Raw genomic sequence first — 21,418 nt, 5'->3', positions numbered from 1 at the left:
TATGTTTGTCGTGTTTGTCGTGCACTTACTGAGCGCAGGGACCGCCGCCCAGTTGTACCCCGTCGCCTAGGGCGGGTCGTTGCAAGTAGGCAGGGACAGAGTGGCGGGTAGATTAGGGCTCACTTGTCCGTCTCCCTACCCCCTGCCATTACAGTTTCTTGGCAATTTCTCGCATGGAATAGCCTTCATTTCTAAGAACAAGAATAGACTGTCGAGTTTCACATGAAAGCTTTCTTTTTCTAGCCATTTTGAGAGTTTAATCGAACCCACAAATGTAATGCTCCAGATTCTCATCTAGCTCAAAGGAAGCTCAGTTTTATAGCTCCTCTAAACAGCAAAACTGTTTACAGCGGTGCTAACATAATTGCTCAAGGGTTTTCAAGTGTTTTCTAATCATCCATTAGCCTTCTAACACATTTAGCAAACACAATGTACCATTAGAACACTAGAGTGATGGTTGCTGGAAATGGGCCTCTATACACCTATGTAGATATTGCATTAAAAACCAGACGTTTGCAGCTAGAATAGTCATTTAGCACATTAACAATGTATAGAGTGTATTTCTGATTAATTTAATGTTATCTTCATTGTAAAAAACTGTGCTTTTCTTTCAAAAATAAGGATATTTCTAAGTGACCCTAAACTTTTGAACGGTAGTGTATATGATATGTATTTCCTCAGCGAGTATTGGCAGCGAAAACCTGAACCTGAACGTGCGTACTAATTTGCCACCAATTGGCTAATCATTTAATATTCTTCCACTGCAAATGTCTTGTGCATTGCACTTGCATTTTCTCATACGAAAGCTGAATAAAGGTATTTAATCAGTAGTGACCGAGAAAATATAAAGCACGTTCTCAAACTATTATAGCTATAATTCCATCAATTGAAACTATTGTCTTCTTTGGTTGCATTTTTGGCAATTATCGTTACATGTATGGACACATTTGTACGGTGGCATCAATGTTGAGATAATTGTAGTAAAGGATGAGGGTACTTTAGAGTTTTACCTATTATAAAAAAAAATTAACAATAAGTATGTCCCATACTGTCAAGTTTTGCATTCTAACAATTTTGGATTTTCATAAAATATCTTTTAAAAATATTGTAAAACTGAAAAAACATGCATGTGCCTCTAATTAGTCTAATGTGTTTTGTTATCTCTAGTTACATAGTTGATAAGGTTGAAAAAGACACAGGTCAGTCAAGTCCAACCTCTAATTCCATAGTTTTGATTCCGAGAAAGATAAAAACCCTGATAAAACAGTTGCCAATTGCTCCATATAAGGGAGGAAATTTCTTCTTGACTTAAAATATAGCAATATAAGCACAAGAGATGGTTATAAGCCATACCTAATAGAAATCCCAAAATATGCAATAAATATATAGCACGGTGCCGTTTCGGAAGACGATAATTCAAAAACCCAAAAAGAAAAAAATGTTTTCCAAAACAAACCAGGCACTCTTTGGGATAGGAATAATTATGTAGAAATTTTATTAAATTCTATAAAAATATATATTTTTTAAGATTGTTTTGTCTCTTTCCTCTTTTCTTTATAATATAATTTTTTGGGGGGAGAGAGAGGAAAAGGTTTTAATAAACATACTTTTTCAAACAAGATGTACACAATTAAAAATGTCTCCTGGCCAGGATACCAACACATATGCTTATAGCAATGCTTCCATTAATTTATCCCCCTCTATAGGCAATGATACATCATGATAAATATTTTGAAAGATATAGAGTCAATACACATAATATCCAAGAATCAAATCAAAATATTTTTGCTGAAAAGTCTTTTCCATGTAACTTGTATTCAAAAACCGCTGGTCTCAATTCACACTTGCGTTTTTTTCACATTTCTATATTTCAATCAAATACTAGCAAAAACAGTTCCTCTTATGTGGTGGTAATCACAATGTGAGCACAATTATAGATTTTGTATCCATTTTATACTCATCTGTATGTTGGTTTTTCATGATTCAAGGTAGATATATACTGAAGATTCCTTCCTTTCAATTACGTCCTTTTTCCAACAATGATGCTGAGAGGTAACACATTTTTAAACCAGACCAGTCAGGTTTTCCCCTCCGATCTCTCGAAGGAAGTCAATAATTTTCACAATGGAAGTTTCTCGTGTATGCAACCCATCAAGGGTTGATGCTGTGAAAGCAAAAATATTTTCCAAAGTGTTTTAGACTTAATGTATATCTTATATACTTATATCCTTATATGCTTGTACAAGCTAGTTATATTAGAAGGTAGATGCTCTGGGACTTTAAGGAGTAGTGCCGTGTGCAAAGCACTACGCAGCAATAATAATAATTAAAATGGAGAATCATAGTGCGTGTGCAAAACACTACGCAGCAATAATAAGAATTAAAATGGAGAATCAGTGCTGTGTGCAAAGCTACGCAGCAATAATTGGGAAGATGAGGGAACGGCCCCCCTAAGAGCCAATTAAGTTGTGGAACTTTATCTAAACTTTCTGACTCATTTGTTGTTGAAATTTTGTTATAAATATCCGTGCTGATAAGAATAAAGTAGAAGCATTTTCATACAGTAACGTGTCTGTGTGTTTTTGCTACTCCGAGCTGCTCGTATTCATAGGATGATTTTTAAAAGCTAATTTGGAGCTGGATGGAACTCAAGGCGTAGTGTATGCTAGAATTGCATTCACAGTTTTTGGCGCCCGAACAGGGACTGCGGCACTAGGAGCCAGAGACCACCCGAACCAGGCAGAGGAGACCGGACGGGAACGTGTAGACCAAGAGCTGCAGCATAGTGTAAGAAGATTTGATTCTCACATTTTGCTCTGCATCTCCCCGTCTGGCCCCCCCTATTTTCGGATGACTAAGGCTCCACCTTAGGGAGTAAGGTATGAAGCCGCAGTTCCAGAACCCTGTACTCCCTTAGAAAGTAAGTGCCTGACTTCCATCTCAGTTTGTGTGAAAGAGGAAACTCCTGTTAGAAGTCAGTTTAGTTTGTTATACTTCTGATCTATTTTGTGTGTGTGTGCGTGTTGGAAAGGGCTGCTCAAAGAGGAAACTCCTGTTAGAAGTCAGTTTAAGTTATTTTTAGGGTTGAAAGGATACCAAGTTTAGTTAGTTTGATTTCTGGGGTGAAAGAGACCCAGAATAGTAGTTTAGTTTGATTTCTGGGGTGAAAGAGACCCAGAATAGTAGTTTAGTTTGATTTCTGGGGTGAAAGAGACCCAGAATAGTAGTTTAGTTTGATTTCTGGGGTGAAAGAGACCCAGAATAGTAGTTTAGTTTGATTTCTGGGGTGAAAGAGACCCAGAATAGTAGTTTAGTTTGATTTCTGGGGTGAAAGAGACCCAGAATAGTAGTTTAGTTTGATTTCTGGGGTGAAAGAGACCCAGAATAGTAGTTTAGTTTGATTTCTGGGGTGAAAGAGACCCAGAACACTTTGATTTTTGGGGTGAAAGAGACCCAGAACAATTAGACTTTTGGGGTGAAAGAGACCCAGAAGATTTTGGGGTGAAAGAGACCCAGAATAGTAGTATTAGACTTTTGGGGTGAAAGAGACCCAGAAGATTTTGGGGTGAAAGAGACCCAGAATAGTAGTATTAGATTTTTGGGGTTGAAAAGAGACCCAGTTTAGTTGTATTAGAAGTTGTTTGCATGAGCGTGCGTGTCTGTTGGACTTGTCTAAATTTCAGTATAATAAAATAAAAGATAAAGAAACCCGGGAGTTTGCTGGTCTGATGGAGAGGTCTGGCTTTGCATCTGTGAATTACAAAAAACCGCGGTAGGTAAGGAGCTTATTCTTACACCATTCACACATGTATTGCGTAAGCCTCAAAATTTAGCTGGCACTTTATCCAGCAGTGGTATGAAAGATGAATCCAAAAAGGTATGTTGAAAATTTTTGTGTAATGAAAGGTTGCAGAGGTGTGTACGTGATTTTAAACTGTTGATATGAAAGACATGAGAGAATTTTTGCCAGCAATTAAAATGTTAAATTAGTTAAAAATTGTGAGAAGTGTAAGACCTCCGCCTTTGGAATGCAGTGACGTAGCGCATGGCGGAGAGAAGTCGTAACTCACATGTGAAGTATTTGAAATGCAAAGATTGTAGTGTCATTTGTTATTGAGTTGTATAAAATTGTTGAGGATTAATAGTTGATCTGTTACCCGTTCGTCTGGGATTATAGTTGGGAGGTACTGACTGGTATTGGCTCAGACCCATAGTGGATGGTTGTGAGTAATATCCTGTAGTACCACAGGGGCTTCAATGGTTAAGTCCTGATAATGTAGAATCCAGTGCAAGGAGAAGCAATTGTGTCTATATTTAATTTGCACTCCATTACCCAGTGCAACAGGGAAAACTTTGAATACTGTATTAGAAAATCATTTATATTTTCCTGGCTCGTTGCCAGCCGGTGATATTGTGTGTAAGGGTCCATAAACCAGTTGTATGCATTGCCAGACTGGCATAAGGTGGGAATCAGTACAGACTGATTTCTAGCACATGATAATCCGGCATATACGCTTGGATGTAAAATAACATCCAAGTAATTAAGTCTGTAGTAGTATAACATCAGACCGCTGGATTGAATACCGTTGTAATATAACATCCTGTATTCAATGAATGACCCTGACATTTAGCCCGTAAAGAAATTATCACCAACATAGATAACAGCCCCCTAAACTACAACCCACAGAGTGAACGGCTGAGCGGGGAGGATAATATATATGTTACCAAATATAATTTGCATGTGAAACCATTGCAAAGTGCTAGAGGAAAGGGTTTGGGATATATGTTACATCACGGGCTGTATGAACCGAAAGACACCCCCCGGCAGCAAGTGTTCTGCATAAGTGAAGTGTTACCAACTCCTGCTTGAATCAATGGAGGTTTGTAAAGTATGTGAAGGCAAAAGAACACACTGTAAGGAAAAAGATTGTTGAAGAGGCTGGCAGCCGTAAGAAGGAAGTTTGCATGTGATAAATAAAATGGTTTGTGGAAAGTCGAGAAAGGGAGTGGAGTGGCCAGGACAAGGCATAAGTTAAAAGGACAAAGCAGGTGATTACAGGTGGTTACAAGTAAGATGATGTGAGAAAGAACAATTTGGAAAAAGGTGTAAATTTTCATTGGAAGAGTGAAGAAAACATAGCAGCCAGGTAACATTGCAGTGACTAATGTGGGTCAGAACAGGGGGAGTGTAACATGTGTGATGTAATGAGACATCTGTGTGATGTATGTAATGTAACATGTGTGATGTGATGAGACATCTGTGTGATGTATGTAATGTAACATGTGTGATGTAATGAGACATCTGTGTGATGTATGTAATGTAACATGTGTGATGTGATGAGACATCTGTGTGATGTGTGTAATGCAACATGTCTGAAGTTTGAAACTAATGGCCACACTATAAAGAAGAACTATATTGTATGTTCTTATCTTGAACAGCAGTAATGTCTAAAATTCCTAGTGTTTTGTGTATGGGGTTAAAAATCCGAATGGAATGTTTCTTATCTTCGCGCACGCGCAGTCGTCTGTAACTACACCAAGCGAGAAAAATATAACAGCCGGCTGGATCTGTCTATAAAAAGATAAAATTTACACTGCAGATTTATGTGTTATAATGTGATAAGATTTAATGTTGGAATGTTTTGATGTTGATTCAAATGAATTAAAATACAGATATTGTGAGACACGGGGTCTTGAAAATGTATGTGCCCTCTCTGTTCCCTATTCTTATGTACAGCTTATTGGTTTGCAGTAATTAATATTACCAGATATATCATTTTCTGTTTTATTGAATAACTAATTACATTTGTTTTGTTTTTGTTATCACACATGAGGCACGTGCTATGGGGCTGCCTAAATGTTATTTTTGAAAATGTGAGATGTTTTACAGGTAAATGGTTGCAGGTCATTTTAAAGATAAAATGTATTATTGTCAGGAGAAAGTAATCTTTTTTGTTCCAGGCTGTTGTGTATTACAAGGGGTTAAATTAGTGCCCCCCCCCCAATAGAGTGTTTAATCTCATTATGTTAATATGTAGTTTTGAACCCTGCTACATTATTTTCGCAAATAATAGGTCCAAATAGGAGGGAATGTTGAAGGGACTGATCAGGTAGTTTTTGTTTTTTTTGTTCTCCTTTTTACAGGCAATTTTATAGCCCCTTCGCAGCCAGAGGGAGCTATGCCAAGCACTGCCCTATCCCAGTGGCTGAGAAAGATTTCCCAATGTTGAAGGGACTGATCAGGTCGTTTTGTTTTGTGTTTTATTTTGTTTTGAATTAATGAATTTGGTTCTAGGAGATGTACAAAATGTGTATGAGCTTCAAGGACCATCCCCCTCCAGCATATTTACACAGGAGGCAGAGGTGACGTCACTCACAGATGAGTCTTTACAGATTTAGATGGGGAGAAGGAAAAATAAAAAAAAATAAAAATAACATTTTTGTCGGAACATTGTTTATTTTATGCCAGATTTCAGTAACATATTTTGTTTGTTTTTGTATTAATCAGGTATTTACAGGACCTGGTGGGTGGGATTTACAAGTGTTCTGGATTATCAGATGAATGTGGAACAATAAAACTCCACCCTTTTGAAATGTTCTATCTATATGTGACATGGGTTTCCAATGTAAATTTGTAATAAAGAGATATTTTATCATACAGCATGTGTAGAACAGGATACGAGGCACAAGGTAAATTACCCAGAAACCACTCTCACCTTCTTGTTCATCTCAAGGAGCGGAGCTGGAGGTGCTCGCTGAGGCTGTAACCTGGCAGAAGGTAAGACGGCTGACATTTGCACTGACTCTAGGTACGCTTTTGGCATCGCCCACAATTATGGGCCCATTGGTAGTAGGAACTTTATTGGATCATCGGGTAAGCCAATTGACAGAGCAAGAGAAGACAGACATGACAACAAGAGAATGTGCAGCCAGGTATCAGTAAATTGGCTTGTCCCTGGATACAATAATGCCACCACTAGGTTTGTAGCAGCCTGCATGATGTGCGCACGGCATGACATAGGTAAAACAGCAAAGGTACCTGTGAAAAGTGCAGCCCGACCAGATTACCCGTCCCAGCGACTGCAGAACATACAATTACCCGAGGTAGAAGTGTATGACAATGTGATCGTGTGTGTAGACCTGTTCTCAGGGAGGCCTGAAGCCCGGCCTGTATCGTCCCCACTGCAGAACTTGTGTGTAGTGACAGGGGAATAGTGTTCTCCAAAATATTGAACTGATGTTTGTACAATAAGATGTCAGTAGTTCTCCAAATGTTGTCCCAAATTTAGTTTGTTTAATAACTGTATTCAAGAAGTAAAAACTGTGGTTACGTTTTATGTAGATTTCTAGACCAGCGTGCCTCAGTATTGGACTATAGGAGGCGTCAGATAAAGGTACAGAAATGGAATATTCCCATTTGAAAACATTTTTATTTATTCCTTTTTTTTGTTGTTGTTGGAAAGGAAAATTGTGAAAAGAAAATTATGTGCAGTATATGTATATATATATATATATATATATATATATATATATATATATATATATATATATATATATAAAAGAAGAAAAATGAGTTTGCATGTATCACTTCTAGTTATTGCTCAATGTGAACGTTTAATGTAAAGATGTTATTTGTTAATGTTTTTTTCCCCCTAATTGAATTATCTAATTAAGATCAATTAATGTTTATGCGATGAAAAAGTTTGTTCTCCACAGGAAGAGTCCAACTGGGAGCGGAAGGCGTGAGAACCAGATTCTGACAGAATGTGGACGGATAAGGGAACGTGAACCGGTAACACCCAAGGCACTCTTGATAGCACTTGTATTGATGGTGTATGACCTCACATATGCCCCAAGACTGCAAGGATCGATTTGGTAAGATCTAATTGGTATGTCCCAGGCTTTACAGCTGTTGCTGCTAAATTCTGTTAGAGCTGTTTGATTTGCCTACAGAACAGTCCTGGCAGACCGGTGCCAACCTTATCATACCCGCCTCCCACAAAGAGAACAGACCTTGAGAGGCCTTCCCATGCAATAAAAATTAGAGTAGGAAAAATTGGTTTGCGACATTTGTCAGATAAACATGTGGAATCTGTGTATATTTTGGTGAGCTGGAAATGTTCCAGGCAATCAGCTCAGATCAAATCCTGCTGAAAAGGGTGACACCAAGTGCAAATGAAATGTACCCAATAATTACATATCTTCTAGGTGCCCTGTCCATTGGAGCAGAGAAGTTTTTCATATATAAAAGGTGTTTGTTTGTTTGATTTAGTTTAAGGGCCTGACATTGTTATTGTATGTACTTAGAACAACTTTTATAGTACGTAGATGTTATCACCAGATTAGTAACAATTGACAAGGGTTGGGGTTCCCCAGCAAGTGCCAGTAAACATGAACTAAAAGATTTTTAATACGATGAACTCCATTACTGAGATGCGGCAAACGCAGCCGGAGCCAGTACAACGCGTTTGTCATGAACTGACGGAAGTGTCACAATTCCAAGCAGCCGCCCAGACAAGTAAGAAGACAGCTGAGCGGAGGGTTTGTGGGGTCACAATAACACCCCACTAATCCGCCTACGTGGGATCTCACACCAGGCTCACAGCATGAGGTGTTGTGCATAGCCCGGTGACGTATACTAAGAGAGACGGTGTCTAACAGACGAGAAGGACCAAACCAAGTCCTGATGACATCAGCAAAGATCAAAGTAAAGACCAAAGACCTGAGTGAATCTGTCAGCAGTATCAAGCGTTTTAATAAGTAAGTGACTAGGAGGGGGTAATCATAAATCCCCCATTGGACACCACTGTGCAGTCTGACTCCACAATTGTATGGGTTACCCTGAGGCCGACAGTCAGTGAAGAACAGAAGATAGAAGAGGATGATGATGATAATGATGATGTACAAGACTTGTCAATACACTAGTGGGACCCCATACCCAAACTGGACATTGGTGATGGCATCATATAAGTTGTGGCCCTATTGATATATTGTTTGAGTATTATAATCATAATATATAATTTCTGTAATTAAAATAAGAGAAAAGGGAGGGTTTGTAAAGGACGGTTTATTTGCTTATATTCTCTGTATGAAATTACATTGTGAATTATCAAGCAGGATGCCGAATTACAAAGATATGTATGATGTGAAAGTGATTATGATAATGTTTAAATGATTTAGTTTTGTGCAGCAGCCATTTTGTCTGGAGTTCCCATCTTGGTTCTTTTGTAGTGAATAAGAAAGTCATTTCCTTTAACACAAGTTATGTTGATTTCATATGTTTTATCTTTGATTTTGGGCTCCCATATGAAGCTTGTAGAGAAAGAACAGGGAGTGAGAAGGGAGAGTGGCAAATATGCTTGTGGGAGAGCCTCCCCCATCTTACAGAAAATGTTTGTATATAGAGATAAAACCACAGAGTGTATGTATGGTTACGGAGGACCCAACACACTAAAACCTTTTTATTACAGGTACCCTTTTCTGGATGTACATTTAATGTTAGTTATATAGAATGGAAGAACCAGACTATTGTATTTCTCCCGGATTTGGATGAGATTGTAAGCACAGTATGGGTACCGGACCCATTGCCAACACTTAATATTAGTTTCCCCTTAGATGAGTTGAACAAAGTTCTAAAAGACGCAGAAGAGTTAAAAGAGATGGTTAGGAGACATAATGTTACACTACAAACAGTCAAAATAAATGCTGTTATAAGTGGGAAGACATTTAGGATCCCAGATTAAGGAGGACATCACTGGTATGATATATATGTACTGTACACAGGGTTTTCTGCCAGTTCAGTGTTAAGCTATTTATTCCAACTATTAATATGTATTATGATTGTTTTTGTTATTATGACTTGTTTTAATTGTTATGTGTTTTATAAGATACGGAGAGCTCTCACAGCGAGGTCTCTGGAGATAAGTGACAGGTTGTTGTGAAATTAGAGGCAGGTAAAGATTACCAGACCTATAAAGTCACAAAAGGGGGGAAATGTGAAAGCAAAAATATTTTCCAAAGTGTTTTAGACTTAATGTATATCTTATATACTTATATCCTTATATGCTTGTACAAGCTAGTTATATTAGAAGGTAGATGCTCTGGGACTTTAAGGAGTAGTGCCGTGTGCAAAGCACTACGCAGCAATAATAATAATTAAAATGGAGAATCATAGTGCGTGTGCAAAACACTACGCAGCAATAATAAGAATTAAAATGGAGAATCAGTGCTGTGTGCAAAGCTACGCAGCAATAATTGGGAAGATGAGGGAACGGCCCCCCTAAGAGCCAATTAAGTTGTGGAACTTTATCTAAACTTTCTGACTCATTTGTTGTTGAAATTTTGTTATAAATATCCGTGCTGATAAGAATAAAGTAGAAGCATTTTCATACAGTAACGTGTCTGTGTGTTTTTGCTACTCCGAGCTGCTCGTATTCATAGGATGATTTTTAAAAGCTAATTTGGAGCTGGATGGAACTCAAGGCGTAGTGTATGCTAGAATTGCATTCACAATGCTTATTTATAAGGCTTGAACTTCCAGGTACTCGGGGGCAGCCGAGATTTCACATGAAGGTGAATAAAGTTAAAAGAGAAGCACACTTTTACCCAGAAAGGTCAGTATCGCGCTGTGCTGGTTTCCACGTTGTATTTTCAGCAACGCTGGAGACTGCAGGGCAATGTTGACGTCATTACCTGCCGGATGCAAGTTAATTAATCAGCTGACGCGTTTGATCCTGGACCGGGATTTCCTCAGAGCTATTCCATGGATTCAGTAAAGTCTGGAATCTTTATAGTGCCGAATTTAAAGGGCACAAGACCCATTTGTTTAAATATCATTAAATACTAATTCTGTTACAGAAGTTTGTACTAGAGACATAATATCATGCATGTCTTTTTCTTATTTTTATAAATTCCCATAAATGTTCAATCAGAAAATTATTTCAGAATATATGCATATACAAAGGGTACTTAAAATGTATACCCACAATCAATACAAAGTCAAATTTTTTATCTTTTATCTTTGTCGTGCATATAGGTGATCAACAGTGTCCTAAATAGTAACTCAAATAAATTATAAAAAAGGTATGATATAAAGTATAAGTAATAAAAATAAAGTAAAAGGCCAAAATTAAATAATAAAAAATAATAATATATATTTAAATAAATAAAATAAAAATAAAGCCATTTCAATAATTTTAAAGGAATCCATGCTACACCCCAAAGTCATGGGACTGGGCCCCCACTGACCAGGGGCATATCCATGAATTCCAAAATGGTGGGATACCTATTTATTTAAAGATGAGAGGAAGTATACTACAGAGTTTCATTTATTAGAAAACTAAATGATATGTCGTCTGCCTCCGGGTGACAGGGAGTAAGTCCAATTTAAAAAAAAAATAATTTCTGAAAGGACCAAGTCCCCACCACTCACAGACAGACACCATCCACCAGTCTTACAATTTGTCACATTATAAGGGTATTTCTGAAGGAAGACCTTTACTTAAGAAAAAAGAGAGATTTTCAAATATATTCCTAGATCACACCAAATCTAATAGTTTGAAAATAAATAACTTGGTAGTTGGTGCGTGGAGAAATCGTGGGACGCTGGTATGCAGCCAGCCCAGAAAAATCCACGCATCACCCACCAAGGGTGGAAACAAGTATATTAAATTTTATTTTTTATTTTCGAAACCAGAGAAAGTGTCCTACAGGGTTTCATTAATTTAGAAAAATTTAAATGATTTGATGTCTGCCTCCGGATGGCAGGGAGTAAGTTCATTCCAGATACAAATCTGTGAGGACCAGGTCCCCACCATTCAGAGGCAGAAATAATCAAGTTACATAGTTCATAGGTCATATGGATTTATCCATTCCTATTTCAAAAAATGAAAGCCTTTCACTTCAAGGGAAAATAGTATTTCTCAAAGTATTTACCCAGATCACGTTAAATCAGCCAGTTTGAGAATAAGTTGCTTGGTGATCAGTCCGTAGGGGAAGCCAGGGAGGCTGATATACAGCCAACCCCGAAAAAGTCCATATATCTGCCACCAAGGGAAAGAGGTAAGCATGTCATAAAAACATATTGAATTTTATTTAGTTATTTAGTCCCCTGGGATTTAGAGTTCCCAATGTGTAAATCCACATGGTTTCCTTCTGTAAAAGAATACGTTTGCGATCACCACCCCTTCTATCCTCAAGAATTTGATAAATCCCCATAAATTTTAAACCCTTAGGCGATTGTCTGTGATGTATTTTAAAATATACTGCCAATGGGCTTTTCATTTCACCCTATGTAATGTCAGAAAGATTTTCGCTTATTCTTATATGTAACTCTCCAATGTATTGTTTACCACATGGGCTTATGATTGAATACACCACCATAGTTAAACGACAATTGATAAAATTATAAACCTTGAATTCTCTTTTGCGTTCACTATCAAAAAAGGTATCGGATTTAAGAACATATTTGCAACAATTACAAGAGCCACACATGTACATCCCCTTTGGGCATTTATTTAACCATGTTTCATTATCTAAGGTCTTTCTTTTGAATTCAGAACTCGCTGTTAAGGATCTGCCAGGCACAGTTTCTGTATCCACGCCCATAGGTAATCAGTCTGCACATGCTTCTATGTCTGTGAGACTGACTCCATCTTCCACCACTCAGGATGGCAGGCTTAGGAGTGGGAGAGCCTATCACAGCCTGGCCAGACGGAGCTAGCTCCCGCCCTCTGTCTATTTATACCTGCCTTTCCTGTTCCTCCTTGCTTGTGATTCTTCTCGTTTTGTTTCCTGGCCCTGCTGCAGCTTCTTGTACCATATTACCCTGCTTCATATTGACCCTGGCTTACTGACTACTCTCCTGCTCTGTGTTTGGTACCTCGTACACTCCTGGTTTGACTTGGCTTGTTCACTACTCTCCTGCTCTGCGTTTGGTACCTCGTACACTCCTGGTTTGACTCGGCTCGTTCGCCACTCTTGTTGCTCACGGTGTTGCCGTGGGCAACTGCCCCTTTTCCCTTGCTCCTGTGTACCCTTGTCTGTCGTGCACTAATTGAGCGTAGGGACCGTCGCCCAGTTGTACCCCGTCGCATAGGGCGGGTCGTTGCAAGTAGGCAGGGACTGAGTGGCGGGTAGATTACTGCTCACTTGTCTGTTTCCTTACCCCCATCATTACATAATCACAAGCCCATATACCTACTCTACCCTGGTCCCTCACACTACTATGGACCCCCTTGAGACCCTGGTTCAGCAAATGCAGGGTCTCTCCCTACAGGTCCAGGCCCTGGCTCAGAGGGTCAACCAGCCTGATGCTACCATGGTAGTGCCCCTCACCTCACCTCTTGAACCCCACCTCAAGTTGCCTGACCGGTTCTCAGGGGACCGGAAGACTTTTCTCTCCTTTCGGGAGAGTTGTAGTCTCTATTTTCGTTTAAAGCCCCACTCCTCAGGTTCTGAGAGCCAGCGGGTGGGTATAATTATGTCCCGGCTCCAGGAAGGGCCCCAAGAATGGGCCTTCTCCTTGGCTCCTGACGCCCCTGAACTTTCCTCCGTTGATCTTTTCTTTTCTGCTCTCGGACTCATTTATGACGAGACTGACAGGACTGCCTTTGCCGAGAGTCAGCTGGTGACCTTACGTCAGGGTAAGAGACCTGTTGAGGAGTATTGCTCTGATTTTAGGAAGTGGTGCGTAGCTTCTCGGTGGAATGACCCTGCCTTAAGGTGCCAGTTTAGGTTGGGTCTGTCGAACGCCCTGAAAGACCTGCTAGTTAGCTATCCCTCTTCTGACACCCTAGACCAGGTTATAGCTTTAGCGGTACGACTTGACCGACGTCTCAGGGAACGACAACGTGAACGTTTTTGTGTTTTCTCCTCTGACTCCCCCATGATGCCTCCCGAGGTTCCGTTGCTTCGTTCTTCCACGGAAGACTCGGAGGTACCTATGCAACTCGGGGCTTCCGTGTCCCCCCAACAACGTAGAGAGTTCCGCAGGAAGAATGGTCTCTGCTTCTATTGTGGGGATGACAAGCATCAAGTGAACACCTGTCCTAGGCGTAAGAATAAGCAGCCGGAAAACTTCTGCGCCTAAGTGATCATTGGGGAGGTCACTTGGGCGCACAGGTATTTCCCGTAAATATGAAACGTAATAAAATCTTGCTTCCCTTTCAAGTCTCTTTTGGTGGTAGGTCTGCTACCGGCAGTGCCTTCGTGGATTCAGGGTTGTCTGCTAATATCATGTCTGTGGAATATGCTATGTCTCTAGCTATGCCTTTGATTGATTTGCCTAAACCTGTCCCGGTAGTGGGTATCGACTCCACTCCTCTTGCTAATGGTTATTTTACACAGCATACCCCTGTTTTTGAACTCCTTGTTGGCTCCATGCATTTGGAGCAGTGCTCTGTACTGTTGATGCAGGGATTATCGTCCGATTTGATACCAGGAGCTAAGCTCCCTAAGGGTAGGATATTTAATCTCTCTTGTCCCGAACGTGAAGCCATGAGAGAGTATATCCAGGAATGCCTGGCCAAGGGTTACATTCGCCCCTCTACTTCTCCGGTAGGTGCTGGCTTCTTCTTCGTAGGGAAGAAGGATGGTGGTCTTAGGCCATGCATTGACTACCGTAACTTGAATAAGGTCACTGTAAGGAACCAGTATCCCCTTCCTTTGATTCCTGATCTCTTTAATCAGGTTCAGGGGGCCCAATGGTTCTCTAAGTTTGATCTACGGGGGGCGTATAACTTATCCGCATCAAAGAGGGGGATGAGTGGAAGACTGCGTTTAACATGCCCGAAGTTCATTTTGAATACCTCGTCATGACCTTTGGGTTGTGTAATGCTCCCGCGGTCTTCCAGAATTTCATTAATGAGATTTTAAGAGATTACCTGGGGGTATTTCTTGTAGTGTACCTTGATGACATACTTGTGTTTTCCAAGGACTGGTCCTCCCACATTGAGCATGTCAGGAAGGTGCTCCAGGTCCTTCGGGAAAACAAACTGTTTGCGAAGACCGAAAAATGTGTATTTGGGGTGCAGGAGATACCATTTTTGGGTCAAATCCTCACTCCTCATGAATTCCGCATGGACCCCGCCAAGGTCCAGGCTGTGGCGGAATGGGTCCAACCTGCCTCCCTTAAGGCGTTACATTGCTTCTTGGGGTTCACTAATTATTACAGGAGATTTATTGCTAACTTCTCGGTCATCGCTAAGCCTCTTACGGGCCTCACTCGCAAGGGAGCTGATCTCCTCCGCTGGCCTCATGAGGCTGTCCAGGCTTTTGAGGTCCTTAAGAAGTGCTTTATCTCGGCCCTGGTGTTGGTTCAGCCCAACCAAATGGAGCCATTTATAGTGGATGTTGACGCGTCCGAGGTGGGAGTTAGGGCTGTCTTGTCCCAGGGTACCAGGTCCCTCACACATCTCCGTCCCTGTGCCTACTTCTCTAGGAAGTTTTCGCCCACTGAGAGTAACTATGATATTGGCAACCGCAAACTCTTAGCCATTAAATGGGCATTTGAAGAGTGGCGCCACTTCCTGGAGGGGGCTAGGCACCAGGTAACGGTCCTTACCGACCACAAGAATCTGGTTTTCCTAGAATCTGCCCGGAGGCTAAACCCGAGACAAGCTCGATGGGCGTTATTTTTTACCAGATAAAATTTTTTGGTTACCTATAGGGCTGGGTCTAAAAATATTAAGGCTGATGCACTGTCGCGTAGCTTCATGGCCAGCCCTCCTTCGGAGGAAGATCCTGCTTGTATTTTGCCTCCAGGTTTAATCATTTCCTCTATTGATTCTGATTTAGTCTCTGAAATTGCTGCTGATCAAGGTTCAGCTCCCGGGAACCTTCCTGAGAACAAGCTGTTTGTTCCCCTGCAATTCCGGCTAAGGGTACTTAGGGAAAATCATGACTCCACACTATCTGGTCATCCAGGCATCCTGGGTACCAAGCACCTCATTGCCAGAAACTATTGGTGGCCTGGGTTGCCTAAAGACGTTAAGGCCTACGTCGCCACTTGTGAGGTTTGTGCTAGGTCCAAGACTCCCAGGTCCCGACCAGCGGGCGTATTGCGTTCTTTGCCCATTCCCCAGAGACCTTGGACCCATATCTCCATGGATTTTATCACCAATTTACCTCCATCTCAAGGCAAGTCGGTGGTGTGGGTTGTAGTAGACTGCTTCAGTAAGATGTGCCACTTTGTGCCCCTCAAAAAACTACCCAATGCTGAGACGTTAGCTACCTTGTTTGTCAAACACATCCTGCGTCTCCATGGGGTCCCTGTCAATATTGTTTCTGACAGAGGGGTACAATTTGTTTCTTTGTTTTGGAGAGCCTTCTGTAAAAAGTTGGAGATTGATCTGTCCTTCTCCTCTGCCTTCCATCCTGAAACTAATGGCCAAACTGAGAGGACTAATCAGTCTCTAGAATAATATTTAAGGTGTTTTATCTCTGACTATCAATATGATTGGGTCTCATTCATTCCCTTCGCCGAATTTTCCCTTAATAACCGGGTCAGTAACTCGTCAGGGGTCTCCCCCTTTTTCTGTAATTTTGGGTTTAATCCACGGTTCTCCTCCGTTTCACCTGGTAGTTCCAACAATCCCGAGGTAGAGGTCGTTCATCGGGAACTGTGCACAGTCTGGGCCCAGGTTCAGAAGAACCTAGAGGCGTCCCAGAGCATACAAAAAACTCAGGCAGATAGAAGACGTTCTGCTAACCCCTTGTTTATGGTCGGGGATCTGGTGGTGGCTATCGTCAAAGAACTTGCGCCTTAAAGTCCCGTCCAAGAAATTTTATAGGGCCGTACAAGGTCATTGAAGTCCTCAATCCTGTCTCCTTCCGACTGGAGTTGCCCCCATCTTTTCGAGTACACGACGTGTTTCATGCCTCCCTCCTTAAACACTGCTCCCCGTCCTTGGTTCCCTCGAGGAAACCTCCTGTCCCTGTTCTCACCCCTGAGGGGATAGAATTCGAGGTGGCCAAGATTGTGGACAGCAAGATGGTCCAAGGCTCCCTCCAGTACCTGGTCCATTGGAGAGGATACAGGCCTGAGGAGAGGACTTGGGTACCCGCCCGGGATGTTCACGCTGGGGTATTGGTCAGGAGGTTCCACCTTCGTTTCCCCAATAAACCAGGTCCATCTAGAAAGGGTCCGGTGGCCCCTCATAAAAGGGGGGGGGGGTACTGTTAAGGATCTGCCAGGCACAGCTTCTGTATCCACGCCCATAGGTAATCAGTCTGCACATGCTTCTATGTCTGTGAGACTGACTCCATCTTCCACCACTCAGGATGGCAGGCTTAGGAGTGGGAGAGCCTATCATAGCCTGGCCAGACGGAGCTAGCTCCCGCCCTCTGTCTATTTATACCTGCCTTTCCTGTTCCTCCTTGCTTGTGATTCTTCTCGTTTTGTTTCCTGGCCTTGCTGCAGCTTCTTGTACCATTTTACCCTGCTTCATATTGACCCTGGCTTACTGACTACTCTCCTGCTCTGTGTTTGGTACCTCGTACACTCCTGGTTTGACTCGTCTTGTTCACTACTCTCCTGCTCTGCGTTTGGTACCTCGTACACTCCTGGTTTGACTTGGCTCGTTCACCACTCTTGTTGCTCACGGTGTTGCCATGGGCAACTGCCCCTTTTCCCTTGCTTCTGTGTACCCTTGTCTGTTTGTCTGTCGTGCACTTATTGAGCATAGGGACCGTCGCCCAGTTGTACCCAGTCGCCTAGGGCGGGTCGTTGCAAGTAGGCATGGACTGAGAGGCGGGTAGATTAGGGCTCACTTGTCTGTTTCCTTACCCCAATCATTACACTCGCTAAGAGATTTTTCAAAGTGGGAGCTTTCCTTGGGACCATACTTGGTATATCCCCAACTATTGAACCAATCCTCCGTAAGTTACGTAACAGATTCCAATGAGATCCATACCTTTAAATGAAACGTACCCTATTATCACACTTATCTTTTTTTTACCCTATCAAGGATTTCCCTCCTATCATATCTTATGGCTCGATTATATACTTTTTTTTATACATTTTTTGGGGTACCCCCTATTCACAAAACGGGATGTTAAGTCTTGAGCCTCACCTTTAAAATCTTCAAATTTAGAGCAATTTTGTCTAATTCGAAGGAATTCACTTATTGGAATTCCCCTAATTTGGGAAGGTAGATAATGACTACTTGCTGGCAGAAGGCTATTTCCTGATATGGGTTTACGAAAGGTAGTGGTCATAAGTTTATTTTCTTCCTTGTAGATATTGAGGTCAAGAAAACTAATGATAGTTTGGTTGAAAGTAAACATCAAAAAGATATTCAGATTATTAGTATTAAGATCTTTAATAAACTCTTCCAGGGATTCTACAGATCCTTTCCAGCATAAGAGGACATCGTCCATATATCTGAACCAGGTGGCTGAACATTTTCTGAAGAGGGGGTGAGGGTATACAATAAATTCTTCCCACCATCCTAAGTGTAGGCATGCATATGATGGTGCACAGGAGGACCCCATGGCTGTCCCCTGTACTAGACGATAATATTTGTCATCGAATGAAAAACAGTTGTGGTTCAAGACAAATTCCAACATTTCAATGATAAATTCATTTTGATGAGCCCATTCTTCTCCTCGCTTTTTCAGAAAGTGTGCAGCAGCCTTTAAACCAGCTTCATGGGGGATCGAGGTATACAACGATTCCACATCCAATCCCACAAGCAAAAAGTCACCTTCAATTGTAACATTTTCTAATTTACTAAGGAGATCTCCTGTATCCAAAACAAAAGAGGGAAGCATGCCCACAAATGGTTTACGTTTTTCATCTATGTATTTCCCAAGGTGATCAGTCGGGCCATCACAGCCTGAAATAATTGGCCTGCCAGGTGGGGTATCTCTATTTTTGTGCACCTTGGGAAGTACATATATAGTAGGTGTAAAGGATCTGCCAGGCACAGCTTCGGGGTTAACTCCCAGAACTAATCAGTCAGCACCTGAGAATACATCCCTGAGACTGACTCCTGCTTCCACCATTCAGGCTGGCAGGCTTAGGAGTGGGAGAGCCTATCGTAACCTGGCCAGACTCAGCTAGCTCCCGCCCTCGGTCTATTTAAGCCTGCACTTCCTGTCCCTCGGTGCTTGTGATTCTTTCCTTGTGGTTTCCTGGCCCAGCTACAGCTCCTGCTATTTTTGATCCTGCTCCATACAGACCCTGGCTTACCGACTACTCTTCTGCTTTTCGTTTTGTACCTCGCACACTCCTGGCTTGACTCGGCTCGTTCACCACTCTGGTTGCTCACGGTGTTGCCGTGGGCAACGGCCCCTTTTCCTTGCTTGTGTTCCTTTGTATGTTTGTCGTGTTTGTCGTGCACTTACTGAGCGCAGGGACCGCCGCCCAGTTGTACCCCGTCGCCTAGGGCGGGTCGTTGCAAGTAGGCAGGGACAGAGTGGCGGGTAGATTAGGGCTCACTTGTCCGTCTCCCTACCCCCTGCCATTACAGTAGGCATCCGTGGCTCCTTAATTTCCAGATATTGGAATTCTTGTCTACTTCTTAGGCCCTCATCTAAAGCAAACATAAGTTTTCTGTTCAGTATACGTGTCAAGTCTGGAATGGGGTTATAGGTTAGAGTGATATAGAATTCAGTGTTTAGTTGTCTTTTGATCTCACCGACATAGTATTCCTCCCTGAGGTGGACAACATTCCCACCCTTATCGCTTGGTTTTATTATAATATCTTTGAGATTTCGCAATTCTTTTAATGCTTTCCATTCCTTTTTAGTCAAGTTGTCCTCACTTAGGAAGGGAGACCAGTCAATGAGAGATCAATATTCCTATGCATAGCCTCCATAAAAGCATGAGTGCATCTATTGGAGCAGACACTGGGCATTGTGCTACTCTTTTTTCGTAGTCCCGTGAACTCCGGGATAAGATCAACCGTATACATTTCGGTATTTTCCATATCCCCAGGGGCATGGCTTTCCTTCCATAATTCGTTTAAGTCTAATAGGGCATTCATATCCGCCAATCCAAGATTAGGCTGTAAATTAGATCCAATCCTCTCATCCAAGGGGAATATCTCTATGGGACTATCTAAATTTTTCTCTCCTTTTCTCTCTCCCCATGCCAAAGTCTCAAAATAATTTCTCTCAAGAATAGATGCAAATCCTTATAGATCTCAAATTTGTTCCCGGGGTGACTGGGGAAAATCCTAGCCCGCGATTTAATAAGGCGATAGGATCGTTTGTTAAAACAAATTCTGTTAAATTAATTACATTGTTTGCATTATTTTCTATCTTCCCCCATCGTTGCCTTGTATTCGGCCCTCCTCTTTTCTCTAATGATTTTTCCTCTCCGGATCTTCCTCTGTTTCGATCCCCTAAAAAAGAGACCTTAGTTTGTGTGTCCTCTACTCTAGTGTGTTTCCCCATCTTGTTATCACTTGATATGTCACTAGTCGTTTCCCCATCCGTTGAGGTATATGTATTTCTCCTCATCCATGGTTTATGTCTATTGGGTCCCTCCTTTTTATTTGAAAAGGAGAACTGTTCCATAAGAGGAACTGTTTTTGCTAGTTCTTGATTGAAATATAGAAATGTGAAAAAATGCAAGTGTGAATTGAGACCAGCGGTCTTCGAATACAAGTTACATGGAAAAGACTTTTCAGCAAAATATTTTGATTTGATTCTTGGATATCATGTGTATTGACTCTATATCTTACAAAATATTTATCATGATGTATCATTGCCTATAGAGTGGGATAAATTAATGGAAGAATTGCTATAAGCATATGTGTTGGTATCCTGGGCATGAGATGTTTATTCAAACCTTTTGCCCTGATATTATTAAAAAAAAAGAGGAAAGAGACAAAAAAATCTTAAAAAATATATATTTTTAGAGAATTTAATAAAATTTGTACATAATTATTCATATCCCAAAGAGTGCCTGGTTTGTTTTGGAAAATATTTTTTGCTTTTTTGGTTTTTAAAATATAGCAATCCCTGAATCAATGACCCATCTCCCGTAATCTAGTACCCATAAATTGTGAGACTTCCAAAGTCTCACTGCTCTTACAGTAAAGAATCCTGGTCTATGATGTTGGTGATACCTTCTTTCCTCTAGATGTAGAGCATGGCTAAAGGCCAAGGTGTAAAAAGATCATTAAAGAGATCTCTGTACTGTCCATTGATATACCAATATGTAGTCATAAAATTGCCCCTAAACTGTCTTTTTCCATATTGAATAACCCCAATTTTTATAACCTTTCTTGGTACTGCAATCCACCCATTCCATTATTTACCTTGGTCACCCTCCTCTGCGCCCACTCCAGTACAGCCATGTCCTTCTTATGCAAAGCTGGTCTCACATCCTCAATAGTGGTATTTATTGATTTTATTTATTCTTATCTAGGTGCCAGCAAGATTTCTAAAGGAAGGTATATCTTTATAG

The sequence above is a fragment of the Rhinoderma darwinii genome, chromosome 3, assembly GCF_050947455.1.
Source record: "Rhinoderma darwinii isolate aRhiDar2 chromosome 3, aRhiDar2.hap1, whole genome shotgun sequence".
NCBI lineage: Eukaryota > Metazoa > Chordata > Amphibia > Anura > Rhinodermatidae > Rhinoderma > Rhinoderma darwinii.
This window is presented reverse-complemented; position numbering follows the sequence as displayed.